The following is a 14,838-nucleotide window of genomic DNA, read 5'->3' on the forward strand; positions in this document are numbered from 1 at the left end:
CCATAAACTGGTTGAGAAAGAACGTTTACAAGTGCTTAACAAATCCTCCCCTGTGCCAGAGTTTCATTGACCCGCACTGCCAACCAGCATCAGACACATGGCACATCAGATAAATCAGACGCCAAATGTGGAATGATTTTAGATTCACCTGATGATTGTCTCTTTGTGTCTTTTACATACTGTGTGCTATGGTTTCTGCTGCTTTTACATTTCTTATCAAATACAACTTTTTCCAGTTCCAAGGGAAAGTCGGGATATTCTTGAAGGCATATTGTTTATCTGCTGCTTGGATAAGGTGGTGAACAACTGAAGATATAGATGCCATATTTATCCAGAACGTCAGTGACTCATTTCTTGTGTTTGAGTGACTTCTTTGTTGTGGTGATGCTGTTTTGTCTTGTATCTTGTTTGTTATGAGTGGAAGAACTATTTTTGTTTCGACTGATACCGTATCAAACACTTAAACAATCGATGCTTCCCTATTGCAATATTGTAAAATTATATTCATCGCTTTGAGAACCTGCCAAAATTTCATTTACTTTGACTGTCTAAGCAGGCACTGCGGTGCGGTTTGATAAGAGCTCTTGAATCGCAATCTTATCCAAATTGTTTCACAATTCTTAAGGTAATCCAAGCCAGAACAATGAAGTATTTCCCATGTCAAACACCAGAAAGGCAGATTTTTTGCTACAATGAGCAGTGCATGGTTCTGTTGCTGACAGTCCAGGTAGCAGCGGGTCAGATAATGCCTTTGAGCGACACCGCAACAATAGTTCAAAGGAGCAACACTGGCATTTGATCCATTGTCCTGACAGGCCTTAGGAGACCACCACCCACAGAGCATCATCTTACCCGGACAGAAAGTGAGAGAGCGAGGCTTTCTCCGGCTAGATTAATAGCAGGTGAGCCGTGTCGGTGGGCTCGAGTGGGCAACAGCCAGCCATGCACGTTGTGCTTGACGTTTGATGAGGTTTTTGTTGTGACGTGATTTATTGGGCTCATTGCTTACCTCTGCTGCTTTATTTGTATTATTGTGTTATATGGAAATGACTTTACACTTCAATGAAGGTTGATTCTGGTTGTGGGATCTCTTGCATATGTCTCTGGATATATTCAGGCTTAATTCAATCGTTCAAGATGTGTTTTGATGAAAGGCCAGTTCCTCTGTGTGGTCTCGGTAGAAGTCTGAAGGTATGACCATGTCAGGGTTCTTAAGACCTGCTATGGATCATCAAATAAGATTTTCTCTCTCTCTGGCTTGCAAATTCAGGCTCTCAGGAGGATTAAGCGATCTTCCAGTAGTAATGAACAATGATCATATGACAGGATTAGCCTCCCAACAATGTTGACGGTAAGGATATAAACTAAACACCTTTCTAGATTCCAGGACAGTGATTATTACCTCTTTGCTGACAATGGACAGTACTCAAACTCACTTTCTCTTGTTAGTTTTTCACACATTATACTCTTGTTATTTCACCCCTTATTTTCCTTGTCAAACATGCAAACATTAACGAAATCCTCCTTTGTACTGTAATTGTTCTTCACACAATATTTATCGTATGACAGTTATAATCTTGCAGTGCCCGGTGGCGATTAGGACACAATAGGAGAAGAAGCAGTTGGCTGGCATACGGTTTCATTCCGTGGGAGCCACGCACAATGTTCCCGTTCTTTAATTACTGGTGGCTATTCTCAGACTCAACCCAACAGTGAAATCTTGTTTACAATGCAATATAACAAACCCAGTCAGGGATTTTGGTTAGTAGTGGAAAAAAAATCTTTGGGAGAAATCAGGCACAGCATTAGGCGGACGGTTCTCTTCTGACCTGAATGCAATGGCAGTTATACACATTTGATCAGTTTAAAGGTCCAATGTGTTATATTTTGGTGGACAGACATACTATATACGTAACTATGTGTTCAGAGGTGTGGACCTTACATAATAAAGAGTTATGTTTTATTACCTTAGAATGATCTATTTCTATATACATACACCGCGAGTCCTCTTACATGGAATTCACCATGTTGTTTCTACAGTAGCCCTTAACGGACAAACTGCTCTACAGCGCGCATTTCGAAAATACGTAATCTCCTTCAGCAAAGAAGCGAAAACGTGACGACATTTTAGTTCTGTGTCAGCCGCCGTAGCGCTTCGTATCCTCACCTCTAGATGCAGCTAAATTTCATACACCGGACCTTATAATGTTGTCTTTCTTAAAATCAAAATTGTTAACATAAGCCAGAGAAAACTTTTTTTGTTGCTGCAATTTTTGCCCCGTTATTCTTTTGTCTTGGTCTCCAAACAACAGCAGTTTTTGTTTTCATAAGCAAGTGGTCAGTGCCATTATATGATTGACAAGGTTATCATGAATTTAAGATAACATCTTTAAATTAGTTTCATGACAACCCTTGAAGGTTTTTCTCAAGGTTTTGTTTAGATTTTAGTAATGAGATGTTTAGATGAAGTGATATGTTATGCTGTTACGCATAAGTTTCAAAAATCGTTTGGCTTAGCTTTGCTATTACATCAGATGTCTTGTTACATTTTGTAGCATTTTATATGCATTTAAAATATATATTTGCAGGGTTTTTATATGATTTTTAGATACATTATAAAAATGGGCTTATCAATAAAAATACTGATCTAAACATCCTTTAACAGATTATATAATATTTTGTCTTTTTTCACTAAACAATAAATATCTTTTTATCTATCTATCTGTCTGTCTATCTATTCTTACCAATATTTTTGAAATTAATAGTAAAAGAAAAATGTAAATTATTAACTAGTTCATGATTAAAAATTTTTTTTTGCCAAAAGTGTAATATAGAATATAATTAAGGGAGCACATACATTAATCAAACAATTAATAACTTGGGCATTTTGTTTCTCAAATATAATCCACTGATTTCGTATTATCAGGTGAATATTCATCTTTCCTTTTTTTACTTATGTATGTTAAGACAGCTAGAAAATGCACCAATGATTTGTTCTTACCCCTCTGTGTGATTTGGGGTTGGAGGGAGGACAGATTTTTATCACCCGGTTCTGATACTTCAGCCGATGAATAGGAATGATGACTGTTGACTCTGCAAATCTTTGAACACAGTGAGAGCGGCTTAAATACGCGCACAAACTCACACCCACAAACCCGTCCTCTCCCCGCCTCCCAAAAAATCACCTCAGGCACGAGCCGTTGAGGTCATGGGTAAATCTTTGGAGAGGCAAGGGTATGTGGGTAATTGCACTGACAGCAGAAGAGAATTGGGGGCACTGATGTTTATTTACCTCTTTTGTTGTCCAGTGAGCAAGGACAATGAATGTTCTGGATTAGGCCCATGATGACATTGGCCCCGGTGCTGCGAGGGCCCGGATGCGATGGGCTTCTGCAATCCAAACTTCCTCTTTGCCAAAAGATTTGCCAAAATGTAGACCATGGAGTTTGAATCACAGACTGTATCGAGGTATATGGGGTGAGGTCATGGAAGAACAACAAAAGAATATGTTTGGACCAGTTATACTTGAGTCATTGTTTTCGTTATCCAAGGTGCGGTAACTGTTTCAACAGAGCTTCTCTTTTTCTCAACATGTGAAGTTGCTAATGTGTTTTTAAATGATCTGTCAAGGTGGAGTTTTGTACGTTGGAGGGAATGCTACTTTGGGCGTCTAAGGGATTTATCACTCTCTAATGTTTTTATTTCTCTTTTAGCAATTGTTTTCGAGGTCAAGATCACACGACCTTATCAAAACAAAATATGCAGATCTTACGTATTTCGTAATGCAATGGAGGGCTGTGCTCTTCACCAGCACATTCTAGAGCGTGGCTGTAGGCAAGGGTTGGGCACCACTGTCAAACTGTGTGCTCCGATTAAAAGAGAGAAATGTCATCAAAGCACATATAAGCAACACTGCCAATCTATGTCAGAACAATTAAAACACCGCGAGCTCAATTCTGCAGCTTCCAAGTTCAGTTCAAGTTTGTGTCGACGTGCACTGAATTTTATTTGATTTAAGATTATTTCTCGAACTAAGAAGTAAATCCATGTTGAATAGAGCAATGGCGACAATCTAATCTGAGTGAGAGTTGTTTTGCATTCCATTCCTGGTTTCCCACAACAAAACTTTATCAGAAGATATGGAATGACGGTTATTTATAGTTATCACACCTTGATGATCAGACTGATTTCATCACTTCCTGTTTAGTGCATGAAAATGATAAAAAGCATGATGGGTGGAGAAGGGAGACTTGGTTCTAGGTATTCAAATCTAGGCATCATTTAGAATGAAACCGCAATGTGCATATGCCCGAGATTAGCTGGAATATTTTATTAAAGATTAAACATTGCGTATCACAGTCAGTTTCTGCCAATCTCATATTAATCTTGAGTGCCGAGTATTTAGGTTGATCAAATTTATAAGAGAGATACAGCGTTGCGGTTATTTCCAGGCTGCTAGAGGTGGAACTCAGAATGGATGACATAGCATCATAACTTATTTTATTTTAAATAATACATTTTTACAGGCAGAATTTTTACTTATTGAAATTAATGTGCTATTTAAACACCATTTCATTTCTGAAGTATTGTTAAATGTGAGTAAGTGTAATCAAAATGCGATGGATTTCATATAACCGTTGTAGCTGCAATTTTAACTTGTATTAACTAATAATACTAATATTCATAATTAAAAATGAATGCATTAACAAGTTCTTATTATTATTTAATACAAATTGATACATAATCAATAATACTTAAATTATTGAATTGAGTTTATGATTGTGATTATTATTGTTATTATTTAAATCGTTTTATTGTTTTGTTGCGAATTTGCTTATGATGTTTCTCTTTGAGTTGACATTGTTTACATTCTACATCAAAGTAAATTTAAATTCCAATTTAAAATTGTCTAAGGTGTGTCAAATTGATGAATTTAAATTCTAGTTCAATAATTGAAAGAGTGCCAGTTCTTAAATTCTGAATAACACCCAACCCTGGCTTAAACACGTCCTGCTGTGAATGACTGATTCTGCCTGTGTTTCAGGGACAAATGCTGCATGAAAGGAGGCATGAGAACACGCCACTGGCGTTGTTGCTAATCCCAAACTAATTCGGACAAGAGCCAAATGCCGCTCGCTTAACCCTCTCCATTTAAACCCTGCATGGTTTAAAGAGAGAGAGAAGAAAAGAGAGAGAGAAGAGAGAGAGAGAAAAAAGAGAGATTGTCAAAAACCGATTGTTGCCGTTTCCTTGGTGGTTGGCCTTGTATTCCCATCGGCTAAGAGGTCACCACAACCAAACAGCAGGGGGTGTAAGAATGATCCTAATGTTGCTTCTTGAAGGAGGAATAAAAGATGGCTTCAGGGGGATCGGGTGTCACCCGGGGTCAAGGCAAGTGAGGGACCTTTGGCAACTTGAGTATGCAGCAGCTTGCTGGTGTCTACCTTAGGATTTCATACCCATGAGACGCCAACTGGGCGGAACAGGAAAAAGATCACAAATGTGCCTCCCTAGGAAACTGTGGTTTAAATACCCTGGGTGCTTGGTTTTTAATAGCTGAGGAGTTTTGTTTTATTCCTCATAAGACATGTGTCTACTGATAACAATTTGCAATTGCATGTCTGGCTGTAGGAATTTTTACGCTCATTTGATGACTTACTATGGTCATAATCAATAGTATATGTACACATTCATCTCTTTTAAAAGACGTTCGCTCCACTAACTAAACAAACTAAGCTTAAACAAACTTTCCGAGACGCATGTACTGTCTAAGCAAGCGCATAAAGAGGTCTGTCTGGGTTTTGATTATAAGTCGACCATGAATAACCCTCATGGCTATTCTTGATCATTTGAAAAGGCCATTCACTGTCAGGAAATGAAACAGTACTATACCCTCACGAGCTAATACGCTAGATTGCAGGTGTCTTGTTTCCTATAACTGTTTCTCCAACACAATAAATGTCAGTCGCCTTGGTAACGGGTCGGTTTGCAAGCTGAGGACCCGTGTTTGTTTCTGATGAGGTGGAGAAGTGCTCTGTTCTTTATCAGGTGTAGGTGTTCTGTTCCAGGTTTTGTGATTAAGTTTGTGTTCCTGTGATGAAATGTATTGTCACGATGCTCATTTGTGCTGCAGGGACCCAGCAGGACACCGCAAGCCCGAGAAGTGGTTCTCATGGCTTTTGGCAGGAGATCGCAGGACATTCATTAGCCTCTTTCAACATGCATATTGTGTGTGTGAGCGTGCATGCGTGTTTGTGTTCTGTCAAATGGTGCTTTGTTAGTCAACCTTTTTAATGTGACTTTATACGATTAAGGATATTAGAATCAAAGCAGTTTGGACACTTTGGTGACATCCTACAAGAGGTACATAGGATGGTTAAAGTAGGTTTCTTTTTTGTGGATCATTTACAGTATCTGTTCCATTTATGATCATCATTAAACTCTAAAAGAAGCACATTTTGAAGGATAAGATTAATATTTATTAAAATATGATGCTTCAATGGAGGAAAGTGTGATCAAGAAAGTGTAAAACAGGTGGATAAATAAATTACATTTGTCGCAGCATGTTTCTGAGTTCACACAGCTGGCTGTAATCCATCTGGTGACATTACACTATGTCCGACAACAATAAAGAGAGTCAAATGATCACTCTCTTTCTCTCTTTCTCTCTTTCCCTCTATTTTCTCTCAGTCACACGTATTAGAACACTTGGGTGGTGTTTACATTACCTCGTTGTAATACGAAAACAGCTTTTCAAAGAGAAAATGTTCCTCTTTTATATTGCTGTTTAATCTGCGTTTACACTATACTACTGAACACGCATGTCACATGACATTCAGACACACTGGGCATGAGCAAACAAATGTAAACAGTTGTATGGGCATACAAAAGTTGGTTGTCGATGAGGTAATCCATGTTATTAGGCTTGTTTGATTTTAACCGCTCCACGAAGACCGATCGTCGGATGACATCGCACTACTAAGTGAGCTATTTATATGCATACGGCTCTCGATTCCCTCTCACGTTGCTGAAATCTCACCGATGTCCGAAATATGAGTAATCAACTCATTCCCTACATTTGTTCACCACTTTTCACCCACAAGGCATTCTGATTATAAGTGTACATCCGATGTGCAATCGTTCACTCATATTTCCCATGATACAATGCGAATCAACTGTCTGATTAGAATCAGCTGGAGGAGAGTGACCATTAATGCCACAAGTGTACGTTTATACACTTGTATTTGTTCTTGTTGACAGTTATTTTCTACTTTTTGAGAATAAAAAGATTAAATGAATGTTATAAACATATCTGTGTTTTATTTTAAATATATTAAGTCATTTTATTTATTGTAATGAAATGTAATTTTAGATAAACGTGGCAAATATTTGTTTTGTTCTCTTTATTAAAAACTAATATGATAAGCGTGACAAATCGTGAACTTTACCATTTTACAAAACATTCCATAAACCCACACAGGTGTAATATAATCGTTATGACGAATGTCCGCGACAGTTCTGTCAGTACTGTATATTACGTCAGTGTCTGAAATTGTTCACTCTTTTTCATTCATCGTGGACTATTTAGCCTTCGCTATATAGGGAATAGTGAATGAGTGAACAAGTGAGCGAATTCAGAAGCAGCTTCGGTCCTTCCCATGCTGGTCATTGTCGCCTTCAGTTAGTGTAATGGCTCAGATGACAGGGGCTTAACGAATCAGGGAAGCAAATGCAATGAGAGACGGACGACCCAATCAGTAAGCAAACGTGGTTATCCATTACTGCGTATTCTAAAGTCTTCATTTACACAAAAACGCAACCGCTCAGTTTTCAAACGTTCCAAAAGTCTTCGGGGTCGAAAACCCAGTAGTATAAACGCCGCCTTAATCAATTTTTCATTACACATTTTAACAAAATAGTTGGGGAACTATAGCAACTAAAAATTGAAACAAGAAATGAAACTAGATTTTAGCTTCTTCAATGTAGTCACCTTTAAACTAGAATTTGTGCAAATTTTCTCTTGGCATTTGGGGTTTTACCTGCTTTATATACAATTTTGAAGGAATTCCCATCAAGTCATCTATTTCAAAGACATTTTTATGAATACAACCTTAGAATAAAGATTTTGCCTCAAAAGATCATTTCATATATTTGACCATACACATTCAGAACAAACCCTTTTTTAAAGTAATGAGAAAAAGAAAAAGTGTTCTAAAACTTTAGACCGGTAGTGTATTTATATTTTATAATAATAATAATAATATAATAATAACTTTATTTTATATAGCGACTTTAAAAGAAGCATCTCAAAGCTCTTAACATAAGTACAGAAAATGAAATTTAGGTAACAGACATTCAACATAAAGTTGAATTTATAAATTTCTCCAGCATTGCAATATTATTAAACAAAAGGTCATACCGTGTCTTGCCCAGACTGCAAAAATATAAACAAACTAAAATAGCCACATGATGCCCCTCTGTGAGAATTTTCCCACAGTTTCTTTTTTATTGGCGCTGGCATAATGTCATGTTTTTTTTTTGTCTTGTAAAACACTTGGCAAACCCACTCAGTGTGAGTAAACACATTCCTCAGCTGTACAGCATGCCACAAGTCTAGTTATGACTTTAAAGAAGGAAAACATCTCTCAAAGATTTCCCAATCATACTAACAGCATAAGTATTGAAAATGTTTCCCACTTAGAGATATTGAATAAACTACAATCAGTCTGCGTGTGAAATGTGAAAGTGTCATGATGCAATATGAGTTCTGTACCATCAATAAGTAACTATTCTAGGAATAACAATTTTTTACATCGATTAAGCTTTTGGTTCGATGAAATAGCTCTGCCTTTGGTATTTGTATTGTTTTCAAAAGGCAAACTTGCACTTTGGGACTTGACCACACTGCTCCTCCTGTGCTTTAACTTGACAAGTTTCAGAACTAAAAATGGGGCTTGTTGTGAAAACCACAACAACGGAGATCAAACTGACAGTTAGTTTGGAAACTGTTTCTAATGGGAGATTTTTACTTTGATTCGAGCTGAGGTACAGTCTGATTTGGGATGTCATTTGAAGGCCCTTCAAGGTTTGTCGGAAGGCCCCATGCTGGAGGGGAACCTCCTCTCAGCTTTATTCATGAGAACCTTTGAACCATAAAACCAGCAGACTCGTGGATTAGATCCACTTCGTGTCAGTTATACCATCATGAAAAACTCGTGACACCATGGGGCGCTTGTTGTAAAGGAAAGGAACTCAAAGAATAGCCGTGCGGCCATCTGCTCATCAAAGCTCATTCGTTCTGTGAGTCCGAGGTGTCCTACCCTATCGCTTTTCTCTGCTCTCATCAATATGGGCCATCCAATCAATTGCCACACTCAATTAAACCTTTATAATTCCTTTCATGCACCACACTTCAAAAGAGCATTGAACTGAGAAAGCAACAGTCCAAATGACACTCTAGTGGCTCTTTTATTGGGCGTCCATACAATGGAGCTTGACGGAAAACACATGCATGTGTCTTGGAAATAGGTCAGGCATGATTGAAAGGGGACAGTCTGCAGGGCAGCTGGGAGGGATACGGTGGGGACCGGCCCGTTGTCCGGCCTGCCGCTTGCCATATTTGATGTCCCATTGTTTCCTCTTCTCCACCTAATCGGCCCATTCTCAAAGTGTTGCGATTAATTTGCTCTGATTTCTATGGCAGCTCAGGCGCAAGGGCCATTAATGGGCTTTGAGGGGGCGAGAGCATGAACTTCATGCCAGTAGTTTGCTATTGTGCCCCTGAGGCTTGTGTACTCGCTGCTGGTGCCTTTGAAAGCCACACATTGAAGAGTGAAGGGTTTTCTGAATGGAACCGAGCACATGCACAAAGAATACATCAGTTCACATTCAATTGAATGTTTACTTCTTTTTAATGAATTACCTTATTACATTTTCTATCATTTTAGATTTGAATGTAGTTTTTATTATGTCAGGATAAGGACGACTTTAAAGATTTTGGTGCTGACAGTGATGCCTAAGAAATTCATAGAGATTCATTTGCATTCTCGCCTCCCTCTTTGTACTTGTAACGTGTTTTCTGTTAAGCTCCTTCTAAACGTAGCGTGTTGTGAAAAGCGCTAGACAAATAAAAATGACTTGACCTGTTTGCCACAATGGGACTTTTGAGTAGACCACAGCTCTCCCCCGGTTACCACAGAAACCAGAGAGAACCCCCTCACCCCATTTGGGTCCTCCGTACAGCTCCTGCACTTCTTGTTTTTCCCTCTCAACCTCATGTCCACTGTAAATTACATCGGATTTGGGAAGAAAAGATCATTCGAGCTTAAGCTTTTTTATCTTAGCCTGTGAATCCTTGATAAGAGTGGACCTATGTCTTTAAACTGGGACTGCTGGTCATAAACGCAATTCCCATGGGAAAGTTTGTAGAAAGCTGTGGTTTGGTGCGAAAGACTTCTACTACAGCTCATAATGCCATTGAGTGTGTGTGTGTGTGTGTGTGTGTGTGTGTGTGGGTGGGTGTAAGCGTGTGTTTGTGTGTGTGTGTGTTTAAACTTGTGTAAAGGAAAGGGTTTGGGACACATCAGGAGCCCTGAGCCACCCACATCCTGTAAATCAGGTCTTCATGTGCCACGGCCCCCCTTCCTCACTTCCTCTCAGTTCCTTCTCATTCTTTCTCTTATTTTTCTCTGAATAAAAGAGCAGGCTTGATAAAAGAAACGCATAATGCTGATGTTGACGGGACAAGTGTGCCTTCTATCAAAAGATAAACGGTGGGCAAACCAAGGAGAGAGGGAGAGAGAGCAAGATTAATTCATGTCATCTTAACACTTTGGTTGCAGAGTGCCAGTGAGTTCATTTAAAGACAAATGGATTGGTTTACTTTCAACCACACTGGGTGTGGGAACTGCATGGTTGCTTATAAAAAGGGCCAAATAAACTATTCCTTGTCTTTAAACAAAGCCATAGAGAGACAGTGACAGTGTACATGCAGTTTTATGCAATCTGTTTGTTGCACATTTTTTTGTGTTCAAACAGAATCTTACGTATCGTAATTTGTTGTTTAACATTCACAATTCAAATGATTTATTCATGTAAATGTCAATTATAATTATAATAATATATTCTGATATTGTATCATATTTTTTATTTGTATAATTATATAACAATTTATGAAATTATGAATGATTATCTCCAAGTCTTATAATGATATCCTTTATTCTAGGGAGACTCTAATTCTAGCAATTAAGTATATCTGCCTGTCTAATGCACAACCTAATATCCTTTATATGATTAAAAAGTATTTTGGATAAAGTATATGACTTCAAAATGTTTAACACACACACTGTAAAAAAATATTTTTGTTTCAACTAAAATATAAGTTACTTGGTTGCCTTAAAATTTTGAGGTAATTAAATTAAAAAATATTAGTCAACTCCACATGTTTAGTCAACTCCATGCAAATAACTAATAGTTTTAAGTTAAATTAACTTAAAAATTCAAGGAAACCATTTTTAAGTTCAACCAACAAAAATAACTACAATGTGCACAAGAAAACCATACACACACACACACACACACACACGCAGTCCTACAGCTCTGTATTTCAAAACTGCAGCTTGACTTTGGTGGTCTCCAGCTTTCAGTGGGTAATTTATTAGGGATTGAAGCCACAGGGCTTTAAAGGGGGAGAGGTGAAAGAGGTTTCCAAGGTCAACACCTCCCTCCGTCCCCTCCGTCTCCTTTCTCTCAATTATTTGGATAGAGTGTTCAATGCAGTAGTCATTAAGGTTCAGCCACCAGGGGAACTCCAAATATTTGGCCACGGTTGCTCCAATTTTCGAGTCAGGAGCTTCTCGCAAATTGAATGATGTCTGTAAAGAACACGAATAAACATCACTTAAATTTAAGCTTCTTAGTAGACACTGAGAAATCAGAGTAGTTAAGGAATGTCAGCCCTCCTAAGCAATATAAAATGTATTTTGGCCCAATTGACGTTCTTATTTTCCAGCTGTTTTGTGAAAGCCTGGTACATAGTTTATTTACCATCTCGTTCAATGAGAAATACATTGAACACTGTCCAAATAGCATGTAGAGGAACTTACATCAACGCACAGTAAATCTAGAGAAAAGGAAGCATATGTTCATGTAATCCCCTTAATCACAACACAAAAGATAAACAGCTGCTTACCACACCAAAAAATTCACCCTCTGTCCCCATACCGCACCAACTCCACCTTTATTTCTATAATGAAGTCCAGGAGGGGAAACTTGAGCCAAGAGCACGAGTCGAGTCCCGTGTTTGAGTCTCTGTGCCTTTATAGGGGTAGTCACTTCACTGCAAAAAGGACATTCTTACTGTATGGTAATGGCAAACATTTTTGTAATCTCAGTAGCTCTCTAAATCCTGCATCACAAATTCATTTTATTACACGTATGTTTAATCTAAACACACAAGTTCTGGGGATATTTATTTATTATCTTGGTCTCTGTCAGTTCAATGTGAGCTGGTGCCAACATCATGTTGCCATCCAGATGGGTGACATTCAAGAAGATTTAAAAGCCATATTAGGGAAAACGCTATTAAACTTCACTGTAAATAGAAGAGTAAAACGTGGAGATTCGTGGAGCTAGTCTCAACCAAGTGGGCGTGGCCAAACATCCCAGCGCGCCCTGTGACCGTGAACAGAATAGTGCCCCGAAGAAACACGAGGAGCACAGGAAATGTTCAATATGTTGGAGAGTGTTAAAAAGCACGCTGAAGCTTTCAGTGAGGAGCTCTTTCTGACAGTGCTGAAGCTCACTGTTGTTGTTGTTGGCTGGGACTCGGGGCCTTCTCCCGGATCTCTCTCTTTCTCTCTGTGATGGCGGGTGCAGTCAAAGCAAAAAGAAAACATGCTTCGCAAGAAAAGAGTTGGGAAACAGGGAAAGGGAGACAGTACCCCTCTCGTCTGCCATGAGGAATGTATTTATTGCATGTATTTAGGACCGGTCCCTAAGAGAATCTCATTATATAAGATGTATAGTCACCCCTTAAAATGATTAATGTCACTTTTTCACTTGTTGTGCACCCTGTTCTGTTAAACCATTACATTTTTATTCTAGGTGTTAACTGCCAGAGCATGGCATAAACACCAAGGTTAGGGGGTTTGTTCTCCAAGGAATAGTACACCAAGAATTTTATTTTACATTTTACTCACCGACATATCATTCCAAACCTGTATGACTTTCTTTCTTCTTCGGGACACAATAGAAGATATTTTGAAGAAAGTTGGTCACCAAACAACACCGGGCCTCATTGACTTCCATTGTATGGACACAAAACCACCTTGACCCGTCTCAAAATATCTTTGTTTGTGATCCACAGAAGAAAGAGTCATATGCAGGTTAAGAAAGACACCATGGTGGTTAAATAAGGAGGCAATTTGTATTTTTATCCCTTTAAGGAAAGCATGAACTGATCAAGTGTGTGTCAGTTGATATATCTTAATATATGCAACTTTATCATGCTAAACTAAAGATCTTTGCTAAAAACAGTCTAATCTGAAAGGACAGTTCTAGACAAACGCTTTTGGGTGAAAGTTTTGCAGAGGAAGACAATATGATCTTCTCTAGATTTTGTCAAATTTGTTTAAATAGAAACATCAGTAAGAACTGCTAATCCAAGAACCTGATCAAGATAACTTGCCTTATCTATTTTGCTGATAATTTTTGGGCTTCTTTAGTAAAAAGCCCCTAAAGTTGGAATGCCAACATGCAAATGTACCCCTTTCCATCTTAACAGCAGCCTTCAATATATACACAATAGTGACACTCTGTGGTAACTGCAGGGAATCCTCCCTATTCCTCTATTCTTACTTCAGGAGACTGTTTAAAAATATAATATGACACATTCTCCTTTAAACCCAATTGAATGACATATGTAATATTATGTTTTACTGTGTGTCTATAGAAACGGATCAAGTAGAGGTATCCCACCCCCCCTGTTTCCTGACGTGAGACCCCAGTTGGATTGCTGGTCTTTAACCGTCTGGTATGTGTCTACACTGGATTTTGGAAGCAGGAAAAATGGAGGGGGGTTAAAAGAAAAAGCTTTTACCCAGAGTTTTTAAAAGGTGCGCAATCCTATTAAATGTTTAAGAGCTACTGCAGCCTTGAAGGAGAACATGTCAGCTTGTGTTGACTGGGTTTCTGACAGATAACTGCAGTCTGATAAATGCAGAGTTTCCTTAATAGCAAGCCGATTACTGTTATTGCTAAAGCAGGCCTGCTTGATGAAGATTAAACTACAAGATGTTTCGAGTTCATGTTTTTATTGCCAAAAAGAGGTTCTTATATTGGTGCATGTCATGGGTTTTCTCTGTTGGAACTCACTGGAAGGATTTGTGTAATTGCATGTTACAGTAACAGCGGATCAAAACATTTACATAGTTCATAATATTTGTTATTCGCATGGCACATTTAAGATAAAATTAACAAATCTACAGCATTACATAAACAATGTATTAGATTTTTTATTCGTACCTTTTATATTTTGTATGATTTAAAGGTCCAGTGTATGAAATTTAGCCCCATTTACCGGTGAGGTTGTAAATCGCAACCAACGACTCACTCCACCCCTCACCCCTACCTATCGAAGCATTTCGGTGGCTGACACAGAACTATGATGTGGTCACATTTTGCTTCTTTGCCGAAGGAGATAGCATATTTATGAAACACGTTTGTCTGTTTTGGGCTTCTGTAGAAACAACATTGTGAATTCCATGCAACGGGACCCGAGGTAATAAAAACATAGCGCAACATTATGAGGGTCTTTATACACCTCTGAAGACATAGTTA

Source organism: Triplophysa dalaica, chromosome 11, assembly GCF_015846415.1.
Source record: "Triplophysa dalaica isolate WHDGS20190420 chromosome 11, ASM1584641v1, whole genome shotgun sequence".
Taxonomy (NCBI): Eukaryota; Metazoa; Chordata; class Actinopteri; order Cypriniformes; family Nemacheilidae; genus Triplophysa; species Triplophysa dalaica.